Below are 17,324 nucleotides of genomic sequence, written 5' to 3'. Positions count from 1 at the left end.
CTTGTCCTATTTTTTTACATATTCTCCTCTGTCCTCATACACCTGACAAAACTGAGATTACTAAACAATATTCCTCACTCAAAAGGTTAACTACGACAATGTAGTAGTTCAGTGACTACTTTCCTCTTTGTAAGGGTAGAAGAGACTCTTTAGCTATGGTAAGCAGCTCTTCTAGGAGAAATACACTCCAAAACCAAACTACTGTTCTCTGGTCCTTTGATAGTGTCATAGCCTCTGCACCTTGGTCTTTCACTGTCTTGGAATTCTCTTGCTTGAGGGTGCACTCGGGCACATTATTCTCTTATTTCTCTTCCTCTTGTTTTTTTAAAGTTTTTATAATCAATATATAAAATATTTATTTAAATGTTGTTACTGTTCTTAAAATATTCTAATTGTTAATTACTTTTCTTGTAGTTTTCTTATTTCCTTTCCTCACTGGGCTAATTTTTCCTGTTGGACCCCTCGGCCTTATAGCATTCTGCTTTCCCAACTAGGGTTGTAGCCTAGCAAGTAATAATAATAATAATATCATGCTTCGGTCTTTCACTGCTGAGTAGATATTTAGCATTTACTTAAGCTATAAAGGAAATTGTGGTAAAGAAAGTGTAAAAATATAATATTGCAATATCTATAGAAGCAAAGTTCAATCTCGTTTGCGTTGACTGCTTTTCTCCCAGATTAGGGAAGACTTTAACTTTTATCAATGACTAATGCTCTTTCAATTCAAATTCAATTCCGTTCAAATATAAAAACCTTGTTGTGTTTCATCATATTACTTTGTGGAGCCCGGATATCGCCCCTGAAAACTTGTTATATACACATCAGGGGTTTAGCAAAAAATGAGACCTAAGCAACTAGATCAGTCCTTTATACTATTTACTTCTGGAGTGTGAAAGTTCTCACAAAATCTCTGCTGTTTCTGACAAAGAACTTTCAGAATATATAGTCAAAGAAGACACAGATGACAGCTAAGTCCAATAAATTAAAACAAGAAAAATACTCTTTTAATGAATAAAGGCGACCTATACAAACAAACCTAATTCTTTCTGAATATAAGATTTATACGGTAACTACGCATTTTCAGATAGAAAATATACATTTTCGGGAAAATTATGGAAATATTCTGATGTTTGAAACCGAAATATTAACAAAATTATATAAGACGCACTATTAATTCTAGCAAACTCCCTTTTCTAAATAAATCTATTTAAAACTCCATGAAGACATTTTAATGCGCTAGTTCTATTGGCTGAATTTATCTTGTTCAAGCTCTCTCCCCTCCCACACTAATAGCCTTTCCTGCCTAAGCTTCATATCTTTCTCTAAACGAGACCCTCAGGATTATTAAATGCTGGTAATTATGCTCTCTCTCTCTCTCTCTCTCTCTCTCTCTCTCTCTGTCTCTCTCTCTCTCTCTCTCTCCTCTCTCTCTCACTCTCTCTCTCTCTCTCTCTCAGTATTTAATCTATCATCAAGGTAACTCTCTTTTCCTTATCTACTTCATTATTGTTAAATCATTTTGAAATCTAAACTTTTATTTTTTTTCTAGTTTCCTGGCGTTGCCCATTCACAAATTGTTGACGTTTGCAAATATAACCAGATATAAAGAAATATAGGTCCGCATAAGCTAGTTACAACTCAAAGAGCAATTGAAAGAATAATGATGGGAATAACACTTAGAGACAGAAAAGGAGCAACATGGATACGAGAGCAAACTAAAGTAAAGGATATTCTAATAACATTTAAGAAAAAGAAATGGACATGGCCAGGACATATGAGAATGACCGATAATAGCTGGACATTAAGAATAACAGAATGGGTCCCTAGAGATTCCAAGGAAGCAGGGGAAGGAGGAGAAAACGATTGATTAACGAACTAAGAAAGTTAGCAGGTGTGGACTGGCATAGAAAGACCATAAAAAGACACAAGTGGAAGGACATGTCTAAGGCTTTTCTTCTGCAGTGGACTAGTAACGGATGATGATGATGATGATGAGGTCCACAGATAAAAAGAAATATCCTTCAGACATAAATTTTACAATATAACAATGGATTACAACACAAAAAGGAAAGCTTTCAACTCTTCTAGAATACGTATAGACTCATAGAAAGACGAAATCAACATTCCATGTACGAACGCTTGAAACTTGAATAAACCTCAAGAGGTTCCCCCGAGGTAAGCTCACCGTTTCTCAATGGTCAATTTGGTTTGTAGACTTTCCCACCTTAAGTGCGACACGGGCTCTTGCCTTTGTAGGCCGTAAGACAAAATTTATTGGATAGGTAATTCAAAATGTGACTCAAGTCATAAGACTTACAGAGTGGGAGAAAGGAAAGGCCAATACTTTAAAAGTCACCTCTGATATACATAAAAGGACTTATGAACTTGACAGTACACATGAAGCACGCCTAACTTCTTACAGCCAGACCTAGCTACGCTTTAATGTGGTCTTTCTATTTTTAAAAGTTTATAGGTTGCTCATGAATGGCCGAGGCAAGAGACAGAACAATGTCCTAGACCCCTACCATATATACAGGATCAGCGTCCAAACCCTCTCTCCATCAAGCTAGGACCAAGGGAGAGCCAGACACGGGTTGCTGATGCCTCAACAGATAAACCTATAGGATTCCTCGAACACTCCTTCCCTAGCTTACAAGGATGGCGGGGCTGCAAACATTATTATGAACTATCAAGCATACTCAGGTCTCGAACTTTCATCCAACAGATTGCCAGGCAGGGACGTTTGCAGTAGGCTACCGCCACATATCTTTTATCGCTTGATCAAAGAAATCCTGGCCAGTTCAGTGTCCAATTTCTAAATCATCATTATAAAAGTAGAAATATAATATATATTATGGATGGAAAATTGTTTAAAAGTCTTTAAGAACAACAACGTTAAGCCATCCAAATCGTATTGGAACGAAGATAAAAAGAAAGATAACGTGTAAAGCGAAACAGATTAGGAATCTACTCTCAAACTAAATAAACAGATGAAAGTAATGTCTCCTACGTTACAAGGCAAAAGCTAATAGACATTTACAGCGTCACAAAAACTAAGGTCATCGACTTTCCCCATTCTCCAACGAAGATAATGACCGTTCATGCAGCGCATAAATCAGCTGTAACGACACAAAAAAATGTTTAAATTGTGTTCCTCATTTAGTTAAGTGGCACAATTTAAAACTTATCATAGCTAAAACTGGCACACAAATTATTCGGATAATTATATAATGCTTAACGGATGCTTTATCAGTTACGTGCCTAAAGGCAAAGGTCAAATTTAAATATGCTGCTACCGATAACAATAAAATAGTTAAGTAATTTTCCTGTCTTTCATATAAGCTTTTAAGATCCATTTGCTTCTACAAGAATAAATAAATATATATATATATACATATATATATATATATATATATATATATATATACATACACACACATATATATACATATATACATATATATATACATATATATAAGTATATATATATATATATATATATATATATATATATATATATATATATATATACACACACATATAAATAAATAATTTCCTTGTCTTTTAAATCATATACCAAATCCATTTGCTATAACAAATCAATTCCTCTTCTTAGTTGATTTAAAAAAAAAATCACCAGTTTTGTCGCAATCGAAGATTACTAGATTCCATAATGAATAATTATCCAATGTATGTTTATCCAAGTCATGCTATGTTTCAAACTGCACCACAAAACTGGAATCATACGATATATCAATTAATTTAGGGTTGTGGTGGCCGATGTGGTAACGTCCTTGACTGGTTAACACCAGACTGGGGTTCGAGTCCTCTCATACTCATTAGTTCCTTTGGTCAATGCAATCTCACCATTCTTAGGGAGTTGGGGGAGCCTATAGGTCTTACTGCTAAGTCATCAGCATCCATTGCCTGGCCCTCCCTGGTCCTAGCTTGGGTGGAGATAGGGCTTGGGCGCTGATTATATGTATATAAAGCCAGTCTCTAGGATATTGTTCTGCTTGCTGGGGCAATGTCACTGACCCTTGCCTATACCATTCATTGGCAGACTTTAAACCTTTAATGTTCTGGTTTCAATCCTTCCTGTGACGACAAACGAATTCATGTGTTTGGGGTAACACCTTCATTTACAGGAGAGAGAGAGAGAGAGAGAGAGAGAGAGAGAGAGAGAGAGAGAGAGAGAGAGAGAGAGAGAGAGAGAGAGAGAGAGAGAAACTTTCCAGAAATAGATTTTAGAAGTCTCATATAATCGGCACTAGGGTGACAATGAGAACCGCGAAGCTAACATTCAGTCAGTCACAAACCCTCATGCGACATTTAAAAAGTTACACATTTCTTTTCACCGAACACGAAGAACCTTAGATAAAAAGTTTTGGAAACAGCTGGACATTGAATTTATAATAAACTTTCTGTAGTCTGCATCAAAACCTTCAAAAACTTCTCCCCTACTATTTTTCTTGAGTTACCCCAGTCACTCAAATAGATATTCTTGATGTAAACAGTAAGTTTATTCGAAAGCTTCATCAAAATTTCACAACATTTTTTCTTTAGTTTCAAAGTACAGAAAGAGCAAGACGAATTCTGTCAAATGCTTTGAATAAATGACGACAGATATAGCCGTTTCCTTCTTGCTAGACACTTTACATTTTGTTCTTAGGTGGGACTGTGTGGCGATGTTCACTTACTGACATACCATATGCATGTTTCTTCTATCTGTACATTTTCATGCTGCTTAATATAATATTATGCTTATACGAACATACAAATCTACACAGACACACACACACATATATATATATATATATATATATATATATATATATATATATATATATATATATATATATATATAAAATATTCTATCTTCTCTTCCTCCTTTTTTTTTAAGTTTTTATAGTTTATATTATGAAAGATCTATTTTAATATTGTGACTGTTCTTGAAATATTTTATTTTAATTGTTCATTACTTCTCTTGTGGTAAATTTATGGCCTCGTTTCCTTTCCTCACTAGGCTATTTTTCCCTGTTGGAGCCTTCAGGCTTATAGCATCATGCTTCTCTCTCTCTCTCTCTCTCTCTCTCTCTCTCTCTCTCTCTCTCTCTCTCTCTCTCTCTCTCTCTCTATATATATATATATATATTTGTGTGTACCCCTAAACTTGAGAATGAAAAAAAAAATTCCATTGATGTGATATAATTTTATTATTCAATCTCATAGCAGTTCTGGCTATGCTCTCAGATATAATGTATCCTTTGAAGAGTAAAAATATGCTACTGGGGGTACGTGTACCCTGGGTTGGGAACCCATGATTTACACTATGAATGTTTTTTTTTTTTACTATCCTATCATGCTAAAGAAATATACACACATATATATGTTTGTGTTTATATATATATATATATATATATATATATATATATATATATATATATATATATATATATATATATATATATATATATATATATATTTCTCTCTCTCTCTCTCTCTCTCTCTCTGTTTTGTATCTGTGTGCCGGTGAGTGATTAAACTTTTGCGGCCCTATAAATATCATGATTTAACGCGGATAACAAAAGGCTATCGAGTGCAATATAGCTACAAGTTTTCGTGAATAGTCAGTGATTAGTTTGAGGTCGGAGAAGTGGGATAAAACGTCGGCATAGAATAGTTATCTTGTGAATTACTAAAAATCTAATCAAGATGGCTATGTACAACACGGGCAAGGCTTGGAGAGACATCGCTGGACTCAGCAAAAATAAATTCCATGAGTTGGCGAAACAGGAGCTCGACCGTCTGATAACAGAGGTCACTAGTAACGTCAACCAATGTGACGGAAGAATATTCGCAGACATATTGAAACAATATGATCCAATAAACTGGAGCAAATCTGCGGAAAACATCAGCAAAATAATAGAAGAAATTCCAAAGAAAATCCAAGTGTTAAAGAGACTTATAAAGAAAGTCTACATCAATCAACACATTCCATCAAAGAACAATAAGAAGTCCAATATGGTGAATATGCTGATTGATGCAATGGAAAAAGAATGCCAAAATGGTGTAATACATGTAAGATATGGTATTCCATTAATAATCCTCAACAATTGATTAGAAAATGTGATGCCTGTCATGTCCCAACACATCCCACATGTGCTGAAATACAGCAAAAAATAAAAAATAAAGACACAAAGGTATTCTGCTCAACATGCTTAGTCTGGATAGAAAATATAATTAAGTCGAGACTAAATCTGCAAATAGTTGAAGATAAAGAAGAGGAAGAAGAAGAAACAGAAGAAGAAGAAGAAGAAAAAGAAGAAGAAGAGAACAATGAACAGGATATGTGTAAGGATGCAGAAGAAATCATTGATATAACCTATGATGCCATCCAACAACATACTTATGAAGAAATAAATTACCAGATGGAAACAAATAATAGACCCAAGAGACTCTACCCGGACCTACATAATTTTAGGGAAGAGCAAGAACAAGAAAAAATAGAAAAGAAGGATATAGTCTGCAATATGCTGAAAAGAGGGAATTGCAGATTTGGCGAAAGATGCTACTACAAGCATCCAAAGATATGCCATAATTATGAAATATATGGTAAATGTGCGTATTTAGACGGATATGGAGACGAATGCAGAGATCTCCATCCAAAAATATGCAAAAACCTAAAAGAAGGAAAAGGATGCATTTACAACAAAAAATGTCGATATATGCATCCTGCAACCATGAATGAAAGTAAGAAAACTCAGCAAACTGAAAAGAAAAATGAAAGCAAAAAAGAAACAAAAAAAAGAAACAAAAAAGCAGGCCGTGTATATACCGCGCTTTGAACCAAGAGCCCCAAGATATGAGGCCTTTCAACCTAAACCGGCACATGTAGAACCCAACTACAAAGAATGCATCTATAATGCCAGGGGTTCGTGCAGATATGGGGACAGTTGCAGGTATACACACACAAATAAATATGAAGGCGAAAGAACAAATATAATAGAAAAGTTGGATTTTTTAATGGCAGAATTCCGGGAAATGAAGAAAAGAACATCATATCAGAACAGGAAGGAAGCATGGGAGAATCCATATTATTACCAATATTAAATAATGGAGATGAAACACAAACCATAATAGTAATGAATGCACAGGGTTTAGTCACGAGTAACTCTAAAAGGAAAATAGAGTTCTTAGAAGAACTAACCCAAATTGAAAAAATAGATATATTAAATATAAGTGAAACATGGTATTCCCAAGAGACTGGCAGTGATGACCAGATAAAGGGTTTCCAAACTTATAGATCAGACAGAAAAAATAGGAATCAAGGGGGAACCGCAATATATGGAAGAGACATAAATCAAGGAAAAGTATGTGAAAAATACAGCAACACAGAATGTGAATTGATTGCGGTAGAATTTGAATTTGAAAAACTAATGAATATTGTAGTTTACAGACCCCCAAACACTAAGGAGTTTGACATAATAATAGAAAAAATAGATGGTATATGTAGAAACCATAAAGACTGGAATATACTCCTATCCGGAGATTTTAACTTTCCTTTCGTGGATTGGAAAGAACGGATAGAAGAAAGTGGTTGTATGTATACATATAAAAAAGATAGTAATAGTAGCGCAGAAGATAAGAGGCAATTTGAAAAGCTTCAAGATATGCTATTAGAACATAATATGCAACAAATAAACCACATTCCAACAAGAAAGGAAAATGTCCTAGATCTAGTATTTGTGAATGAGGTGAATTATGTTAAAGAAATAATAGTGTATAACACGGGAATTTCAGACCACAATGTCATAGAATTGATAGTTCATTCCAAAGCAAGTGATCACAGAATTAATAAAAACACAAAACTTTGGGAAGGATATGGAAAATATAACTTTTACAGTAAGAATATAAAATGGTCAGAAATAAATGAAGAACTGGATAAAGAATGGAAAAATGTATTTATAAGTGATAATATACAGGTAAATACGGATATACTGTACAAAATACTGGAGAAAATTGTTGAAAAATATGTACCGAAAAAAAACAATAAACAAAAGACGTGCATACCAAGAGACAGAAGGATCTTATTTCAGAAAATTAAAAAGTGGAAGAAAAATCTTGCAAAAGAAAAAAATGTGTGGAAAATGAGGGAAATAAAATGTAAGATAGAAAATGCAGAACAAAAGATTATACAGTCGAAAGAAAAAGAAAAAAGGGACTTAGAAGAAAGGACACTTCAAAATATAAAAAGAAACCCCAAAGTACTTTACTCCTATGCAAAAAAGATGAATAAAAGGAGAATAGAAATAGGCCCTCTAAGAATTGAAGGACGGCTAACGAATGAAAAAAAGGAAATATGCAACATATTAGCAGAAAAATATAAGAGTGAGTTCACGCCAAGAATTGCGAATGAGAATAATGAAACAGAAATGAGAGAAGAAAATGTTGAATATCTAACGGATATAGATATTAATGAAGCAGATATTGTCACGGCTATAAACGAAATTAAAAAATGGATCGGCAGCCGGACCAGATGGAGTTCCAGCGATTTTGTTAAAAAAAACTGCAAACACTATCGCGAAGCCACTTGCAATACTGCTAAGACAGAGTATAGATATGAGCGAGATATATGTTAAACATAAATTAGCTTATATAACCCCTATCTTCAAAAGTGGATCAAGACTAGAGGCAAGCAATTATAGACCTGTTAGTCTAACATCACATATTATGAAAGTGTATGAGAGGGTAATAAAAAAGAAAATAATGAACCATTTGGTCAAAAATAATTTGTTTAATATGGGTCAACACGGTTTCGTACCTGGAAAAAGTACACAGACCCAACTGATAGCTCACTATGAAAACATATACAATAATATGATATATGAAAAAGACACAGATGTGATCTATCTAGATTTTGCAAAAGCCTTTGACAAGGTAGACCATAACATATTGGAGAAAAAAATGAGAAAGCATAATATTGTGGGAAAGATAGGAAAATGGGTAAAAGAATTCCTGCAAAACAGAAAACAGATAGTGGTTGCAAATGACGAGAAATCAGATGAAGCCCAGGTAATATCTGGTGTGCCCCAAGGTACGGTATTAGCTGCACTGCTATTTGTTATTATGATCTCAGACATAGACTGTGATGTTGAAAACTCCGTAGTGAGAAGTTTCGCCGATGACACAAGAATAAGTAGAGAAATTACTTGTGATGAAGATAGGAACTCACTACAAAGAGATCTAAACAAAATATATGAATGGGCGGAGATAAATAGGATGGTATTTAACTCCGATAAATTTGAATCAATAAATTATGGAAACAGAGAAGGAATGGTGTATGCATACAAGGGACCTAATAATGAGACAATCACAAACAAGGAAGCAATTAAAGACCTTGGTGTAATTTTAAATAGGAATATGTTATGCAACGACCAAATAGCAACACTGTTGGCTAAATGTAAAGCAAAAATGGGAATGTTATTCAGACACTTTAAAACAAGAAAAGCTGAACACATGATTATGCTTTACAAAACTTATGTGCGTAGTACACTCGAGTACTGCAATGTGATATGGTACCCACACTACCAAAAGGATATTGCGCAAATAGAGAGTGTACAAAGGTCCTATACTGCTAGAATAGAAGAAGTTAAGGACCTTGATTACTGGGAAAGACTGCAATTTTTAAAACTATACAGTCTAGAAAGGAGAAGAGAACGCTACATGATAATACAAGCATGGAAGCAAATAGAAGGAATTGCTGAAAACATCATGGAGCTTAAAGTATCAGAAAGAGCAAGCCGAGGTAGATTAATAGTGCCAAAAAGCATTCCAGGTAAACTGAGAAAGGCGCACAGGACATTAATCCACAACGCACCAGCATCGATAATGCAGCGACTATTTAATGTGCTGCCAGCTCATCTAAGAAACATATCAGGAGTGAGCGTAGATGCGTTTAAAAATCAGCTCGATAAATACCTAAGATGCATCCCAGACCATCCAAGACTGGAAGATGCAAAATACACTGGAAGATGTATTAGCAACTCTCTGGTGGATATACGAGGTGCCTCACACTGAGGGACCTGGGGGGAACCCAAACAAAAAATAAGGCAATAAGGTAAGGCTCTCTCTCTCTCTCTCTCTCTCTCTCTCTCTCTCTCTCTCTCTCTCTCTCTCTCTCTCTCTCTCTCTCTCTCTCTCTCTTTCTATATATATATATATATATATATATATTTCTCTCTTTCTCTCTCTCTCTCTCTCTCTCTCTCTCTCTCTCTCTCTCTCTCTCTCTCTCTCTCTCTCTCTCTCTCTATATATATATATAAAAACACAAACATACATATATGTGTATATTTCTTTAGCATGATAGGATAGTAAAAAAAATACATTCATAGTGTAAATCATGGGTTCCCAACCCAGGGTACACGTACCCCCAGTAGCATATTTTTACTCTTCAAAGGATACATTATATCTGAGAGCATAGCCAGAACTGCTATGAGATTGAATAATAAAATTATCACATCAATGGAATTTTTTTATCATTCTCAATTTTAGGGGTACACACAGAATATATATATATATATATATATATATATATATAAATATATATATATATACATATATATGTATATATATATATATATATATATATATATATATATATATATGCCCAAAGGGCACAGAAGAACAAAAAGGTTGGGATCCCCTGGTCTAAATGGTAAATCGTGCAGTTATCTACTACTCTTATGAAAGTATGCAGTAATACCTGGTCACTGCAGCACTAGTAAGTCACAATGGCATCACAAGGTAGTGAGCCCCATTGGGATTAAAAAAAAAAAAAGGAAGAAAAGATAAAACAAGGAGTAAAAAACTAGGGTAGAGTAAAAGGATAAACAAATTGATTCCTTAATGTAGCAAAAAAAAAGAGAAAATAAAAAATAGATCTGTACACTAGTTTTAATTTATCATTTACCTAATAAAACTACAAGTTTAACGGACATTCTGCTGTCATAAACTTCAATTTTCTCTAAAAGAAATGGCCTTTAAATATGAGATGATATGCTTTGTATCAAGGCTAAAGGCGACCATAAACAGGGTCCTTGTACTGAGGTAGCAAAACATGGTACAACCTGGCGATACTTCCCTAAGAAGTGTTAATGGTCCAAGGCACGAGGTACATTGTACCCTGAGGAAACACAGCACCTAGTAAAGGGTTGTGGAACCCAGGGTGGGATGAAATGCTCACTGTATGTATGTTAGAAGAACGTCTTTTCTTAAGGTGTGTGGAGACAGGGCTTTTCACTTCTTTGGGATGCCGAAAAGGAAATAACAGCATCTTAGCTTCTCTGTTTGATGTGAAAAGCGCCAAAGACCAGGGCCATGAAGTCTCCAGCCTTATACCTGGCTCTAATATTGGGAGATATACACATACATTATAACCTATAATACACATCGCCCTAAACCCTCATAATATAAGTTTCTTTGTATATTGAAGAAAATCAAAATAACGTAGTCATGGGCATGTGTTTAGCAAAAATAATATTCGTTGATCTAAGAATTATTTCAGGTCTCCTCCAAAGGATGTAGAGATTTTTTCCACCTGCTTAAATGTATATGAAATTTAGTTCCACTTCTTTTCAAACCTATATAATTGCTATCCCTTCCAAAGCGAATTCTGAAAGACGGGAATATTTTTTACTCTCTCTCTCTCTCTCTCTCTCTCTCTCTCTCTCTCTCTCTCTCTCTCTCTCTCTCTCTCTCTCTCTCTCTCTCTCTCTCTTTTCTGACTATAAAGGACATAAAATCCCACGATGCCCGGCCTAGCATGCCAGCGACTAAAGGTCAGCCGCTGCTGCGCTGTAGCAACCTTTGAAATTTTCATTTGGCTGAATAAAAATCACTCTATTATTAATAAAAGATAGGCTATAAATCCTTTCCAATTTTTGGGGATTTTGGTCTGTCATCTGAGCGAGGGGTCAGGAGAGCTGTGACGGGCCGAGTTCCCTTGTGACATAACGTTACGTCAGGCATATATGAGTTTCGGAAAACTTTTATTTCCATGACTATTTTCATGGCTAATGCTTTCGAGGGAGAATTTTTTCTTTTCTAACTATTTTGATTTTATTCACTAACACTGGCGGTTTGATTAAGCAATTCCTGGTGTTAATGAAAACGGCATTTTTATCTATATCTTAAATACTGTCACAGGTGATGTCTCCATCTGGTTAATTTTTTCACGAGAGATTTTTAGCTTCATTTAAAACTATCATTTTAACAATTTCAATCAATATTAGTATTAAGAAACGTTTGGCCATTAATTTCCTTATGTTCAAAGTTAACGTTCATATAAAAAGCTAATCATTTATTTACCTCTTTATTTCCTTCCCACACTGGGCTACTTTTCCTTGTTTTTATTCACTAACACTGGCGGTTTGATTAAGCCATTCCTGGAGTTAATCAAAACGGCATTTTTATCTATATCTCTTAAATACTGTCACAGGTGATGTCTCCATAATATTAATTTTTTTGGTTAACTTTTTCACGAGAGATTTTTAGCTTCATTTAAAACTTTATCATTTTAACAATTTCAATCAATATTAGTATTAAGAAACGTTTGGCCATTAATTTCCTTATGTTCAAAGTTAACGTTCACATAAAAAAGCTAATCATTTATTTACCTCTTTATTTCCTTCCCACACTGGGCTACTTTTCATTGTTTCAGCCCTGGGTCTTGTAGCATCTTGCTTTTCCAACTAGGGTTGTAGCTTGGCTAGTAATAATAATAACTATTTGAGTCCGGCCGCTATTTCATGGCAGTTTTAACAAAGTGGATACCGGTGTTAATAAAAATGCCATACGCGTTTACTGATATAGCATGTTTATTTTCAGTTTTGATTCAGAGTTCATTATGACATGTATTTTTCGGTTACGCATATAATTTCACCATGAAATGCGTTCATTAAATTTTATATTTGATTTTGTTTACCTTTTTCCAACTTCTTTATGAAATTTAGTCCCACTTGTTTTATGAACTACATAATTGCTTATGCTTAGGATTTCATTATGCAATGTGATTTTTAGTTTTGCATATAACTTCATTATGAAATGTGTTCATTTTTCCCATTTGACTTTGTTTACCTTTCCCAGCTTTTTATGAAATTCAGTACCTCTTGCATGCAACTTCTTTGCAGAATGTGTTTAGTTTTTATATTTGATTTTTTTTTTTAACTTTCTTCCCAGCTTTTCATGAAATTAAGAATTACATAATCAATTTTCCTTCTATTTTCACCCTATTTTTATCAACTTTCCCACTCAGCGCCGTAGAGGACCTACAGTAAGCAATATCCCCAAAATACCAGGCCTACCTTAACTAGCGACTAAAAGGTCAAGATCCCCGTTGCATCAACCTTTAAAAATTTTATTCCAAAGAATAAAAACCGCTTCATGACTAAAAAATATGAGCCATAAATCCTTCCCAATTTTTTAGGTTTTTGGTCTGTCATCAGAGCGAGGGGTAGGCAGAGTTGTGACGGGCAGAGTTCCCTGGTGGCATAACGCTACGTCAGGCATATATGAGTTTCGCAAACCTTTTTATTTCGCCGACTATTTTCATGGATAATGCTTTAGAGGGAGAGATTTATCAAGCTTTATTTCGATTTATTCAGTAACTCTACTGGTTGGAATAAGCGAATGCCAGTATTAACAAAAGTAATGTTGTTGATTACTCTTAAATTTTGTATTAGGTGATTTCCTATATGGTTCATTCATTCAGTAGAGATATTTAACTTTATTTCCTCCCTATTCGCTACTGTGTCAGCACAACCTTGGTTAAGGTCTGTTGTGGCCGGATTGGTAACGTCTCTGTCTGATGTTTGCCAGACGGGGGTTCGAGTCCGCTCAGACTCGTTAGTGCCATTAGTGTCTACAACCTTACCATCCTTGTGAGCTAAGGTTGGGGGTTTTGGGGGAGCCTATAGGTCTATCTGGTGAGTCATCAGCAGCCACTGCCTGGCCCTCCCTGGTCCTAGCTTGGGTGGAGAGGAAGCTTGGGCGCTGATCATATAATATATGGTCAGTCTCTAGGGCATTGTCCTGATTGCTAGGGCAATGTCACTGTCCCTTGCCTCTGCCATTCATGAGCGACCTTTAAACCTTTAAGGAAAAAATCCAGGCTATTTATTTCTTCATATTAACTGCCACCGCTCTAATACTTTTCATCATTTCGTGGTAATTTTATCTAAATGGATACCGATGCTAATGAAAATGTTATACGTAGCTGGCTACTTATTGATATAGCGCATAAATTTTCAATTTTATTTATGAGGTCATTATGAGTTATTCTTAATTGTGATAGTTTTCTGTTGTATTGTCTCGAATATTCCTTTGTATGCTGTTTATATATAAATAGGAAAAATCAAGAGAACATTATATCTAATTTGACATTTTGTTCTGGTTAACAAAATCAATTTATTGAAAGTACCTAGGTTTATGAACACAAACGTACGTACCTACACACAAACATCTACAAAGGGGCTCATCCACGATTAGGAAGTCAGTGCAAATACGGCAGTAACCAGTGTGGCTTTTCTTCTCAATAGCCATCCCCTTTGCTAGAGGTGTATTTTTTTCATAATACACCACCATTCGTTTACGAGAAGCTACTGGCCTTAGTATTTAATTGGTGAGGTTACTAATTGCACGTCCTCGTACATAAGTGTTTAAATTCCCTACTACTGACCGGACTCACCGTTGCTTTGATTAGCTTTGCTTCGTTTATCCCAAGGTCGGTATAGCGAATGTTTTACTGCCACTGGCTGTGTATGTATGTATGTATGTATGTATGTATGTATATACATATATATATATATATATATATATATATATATATATATATATATATATATATATATATATATATATATATATATAGTGTGTGTGTGTGTAATTTTATGTGTATATATACATAATATATATAATGTGTGTGTAATTACTGTATACTGTATAAACACGTGTACATATATTCATACATATGTGGCCTGTAGATTAATGTAAGCATTTTACCTACACGCTCGTATCACAAAACAATAGCTGCCACAACCCCGCCCACCCGACCCCCACTAAAAAAAAAAAAAAAAAAAAAGTCATCGATGCTGCGCCTTTGAAAAATTCTCTCCAATATTTAAAGGCTGAGCGAATATTCATATGTCGGGCGTTATTAATTTATATATGAAAGGTGAAACAATAAATTCGTCGTAGGTCAACAGAATTTGTTGTCGGTGCTCCAGGTTTTTATAATCTATATTCCCCCATTTATTTGCGCCTTTTTTTTAATGTAATAAGCAATTACAGCCCAGGTAGCAGACCAATATTGAATTCGGCGGGTTATAATAGGAAGGGGATCTGACCGACGCCAGGCTTGTTGTGGGATTCATGACCAGATCGGTAATGTGGCTTTTGTGAGACAATACTGGTTTAGTTGTCGAATGGACATAACAGCTTGTTGTTATCATTACATCCGCCAACGAAGTTGGGAGAAGGTTATGCTTTACCCAATGTTTGTGTGTTTTTTTGTGTTTGTTTGTGTCAGACTCCTGGACACAATCTTAATAGTAATGAAAATTGCAGGGATTGACTGTTATGTAAAAAGATAGAAATAAATACATTTTGGAGGGTCAAAGTCAAGGTCAAAGGTGAAGGTCACGGTCAAACGAAATGTCCAGTTAACATAATCAGCCATAAGTTTAAACATTGTTGTCACAAAGATTTCAAACTTGGTTTATATTTGAGTGTATGAAAATCCACGCCAATCAATACATGTTAAAGTCAAAGGTCAAGGATAAGGTCGACAAAAAAGCTGCCGCAGCGGAGATCTGCACTCTACTGAGTGCCCCAAGCCACAACCCTAGTTAGAATAGTGGGATGCTATAAAACTAAGGGCTCCGTCAGGAAAATGTAAACCAGTGAGGAAGAAAATAAGAAAATAAATAAACCACATTACTACTATTAATAGCTAAGTCATAACCCTAGTAGAAAAGCAGGATGCTATAAGCCCGATGCAACCGACAGGAAAAAATAGCCCAGAAAGGAAACATGGAAATAAGTACACTACATGAGAAGTACTCAGTAATTAGTATAAATACTTTAAGACCTAATATTTATTGTATTCCTTTAATCATATGCTACTACCTGGAAGTATTATTAGACGTACGTATCTTTATGATGTCACTGTTGTGTTGGTTCCTACAATCTTCCCTCTTTCATGAGGCAGGTCAATGGCTTTCTTTGATGAATAAGCTTTAGTACTTCTTTCTAACTTCTCTCACTGGGTAGGGAGATCTTATATACGTTCCATTATAAAAATAGGGCTGAGAATATTGCACATAGGGCTACATACATCTATGTACAGTTAATGTATGTAAGTATATATATATATATATATATATATATATATATATATATAAATGTATATTCATATATATATATATATATACATATATATATATATTATATCTATCTATCTATAAATATATATAGATATATATATATATATATATATATACATAATGTATATATATTGTATGTACATACATGTGACTGTAACGATCCGAGTAGATGTAGGTAAGGCGTTAGTATCCTCCCTTCATAAGAAATAGAACGGAAGAATAATAACATCAGGAACTCTCCCCTCTGGATACATGAAAGAAAAATGCAATGAAATGCAAGTATCTATTTATCACGTCATTTTCCCTAACTGGGATGGTTCTAGAGATATAGAACACAACCGTCACTGTCGCAAGCATACTTTGATTGCTGTATGATAGATAAAACCCTGGGGCAGTTTATTTTAAGACTCATGAACATCACGTCTAAGCCACCAGCAAATACTGGGCAATTTACTTCTCACTTTACCACAAACTCGAACAGGTTAGGTATAAAGGTTATTCTTGTCCTATGTCTTGCAAGGATATATATCATAATTATATATATGTGCGAACATATATATATACATATACATATATATATATATATATATATATATATATATAGAGAGAGAGAGAGAGAGAGAGAGAGAGAGAGAGAGAGAGAGAGAGAGAGAGAGAGAGAGAGAGTGTTCAAAGAAAAATATCCATAGGAACTTGTGTAAGTTTTACCGAAGTTGCAAAAAAAAAAAGACAATTATCGACGGGGTATAACCCCTCTAATTTTGCATGCCATGGTTAATTGTATCTAATTAGAGCAACATAATAATGAGATCTAATTAGATGTATGTCCTGTTTTATTACCTTGTGATAATCTGAAGCGAAAACTCTCATGAAACAGCG

General features: G+C 34.7%; 1 protein-coding gene across 1 annotated transcript in view; it reads left to right on the top strand.

Annotated features, from left to right (window-relative positions):
- Nucleotides 1-17,324, top strand: part of LOC137621987 (lachesin-like) — a 492,431-nt gene that overhangs the window by 429,040 nt on the left and 46,067 nt on the right. The window lies entirely within an intron of this gene.

This window comes from Palaemon carinicauda, chromosome 28, assembly GCF_036898095.1.
Source record: "Palaemon carinicauda isolate YSFRI2023 chromosome 28, ASM3689809v2, whole genome shotgun sequence".
In the NCBI taxonomy this organism is placed as follows: domain Eukaryota; kingdom Metazoa; phylum Arthropoda; class Malacostraca; order Decapoda; family Palaemonidae; genus Palaemon; species Palaemon carinicauda.
The sequence above is the reverse complement of the archived record's forward strand: the minus strand, read 5'-3'. Positions and strand labels throughout refer to the sequence as shown.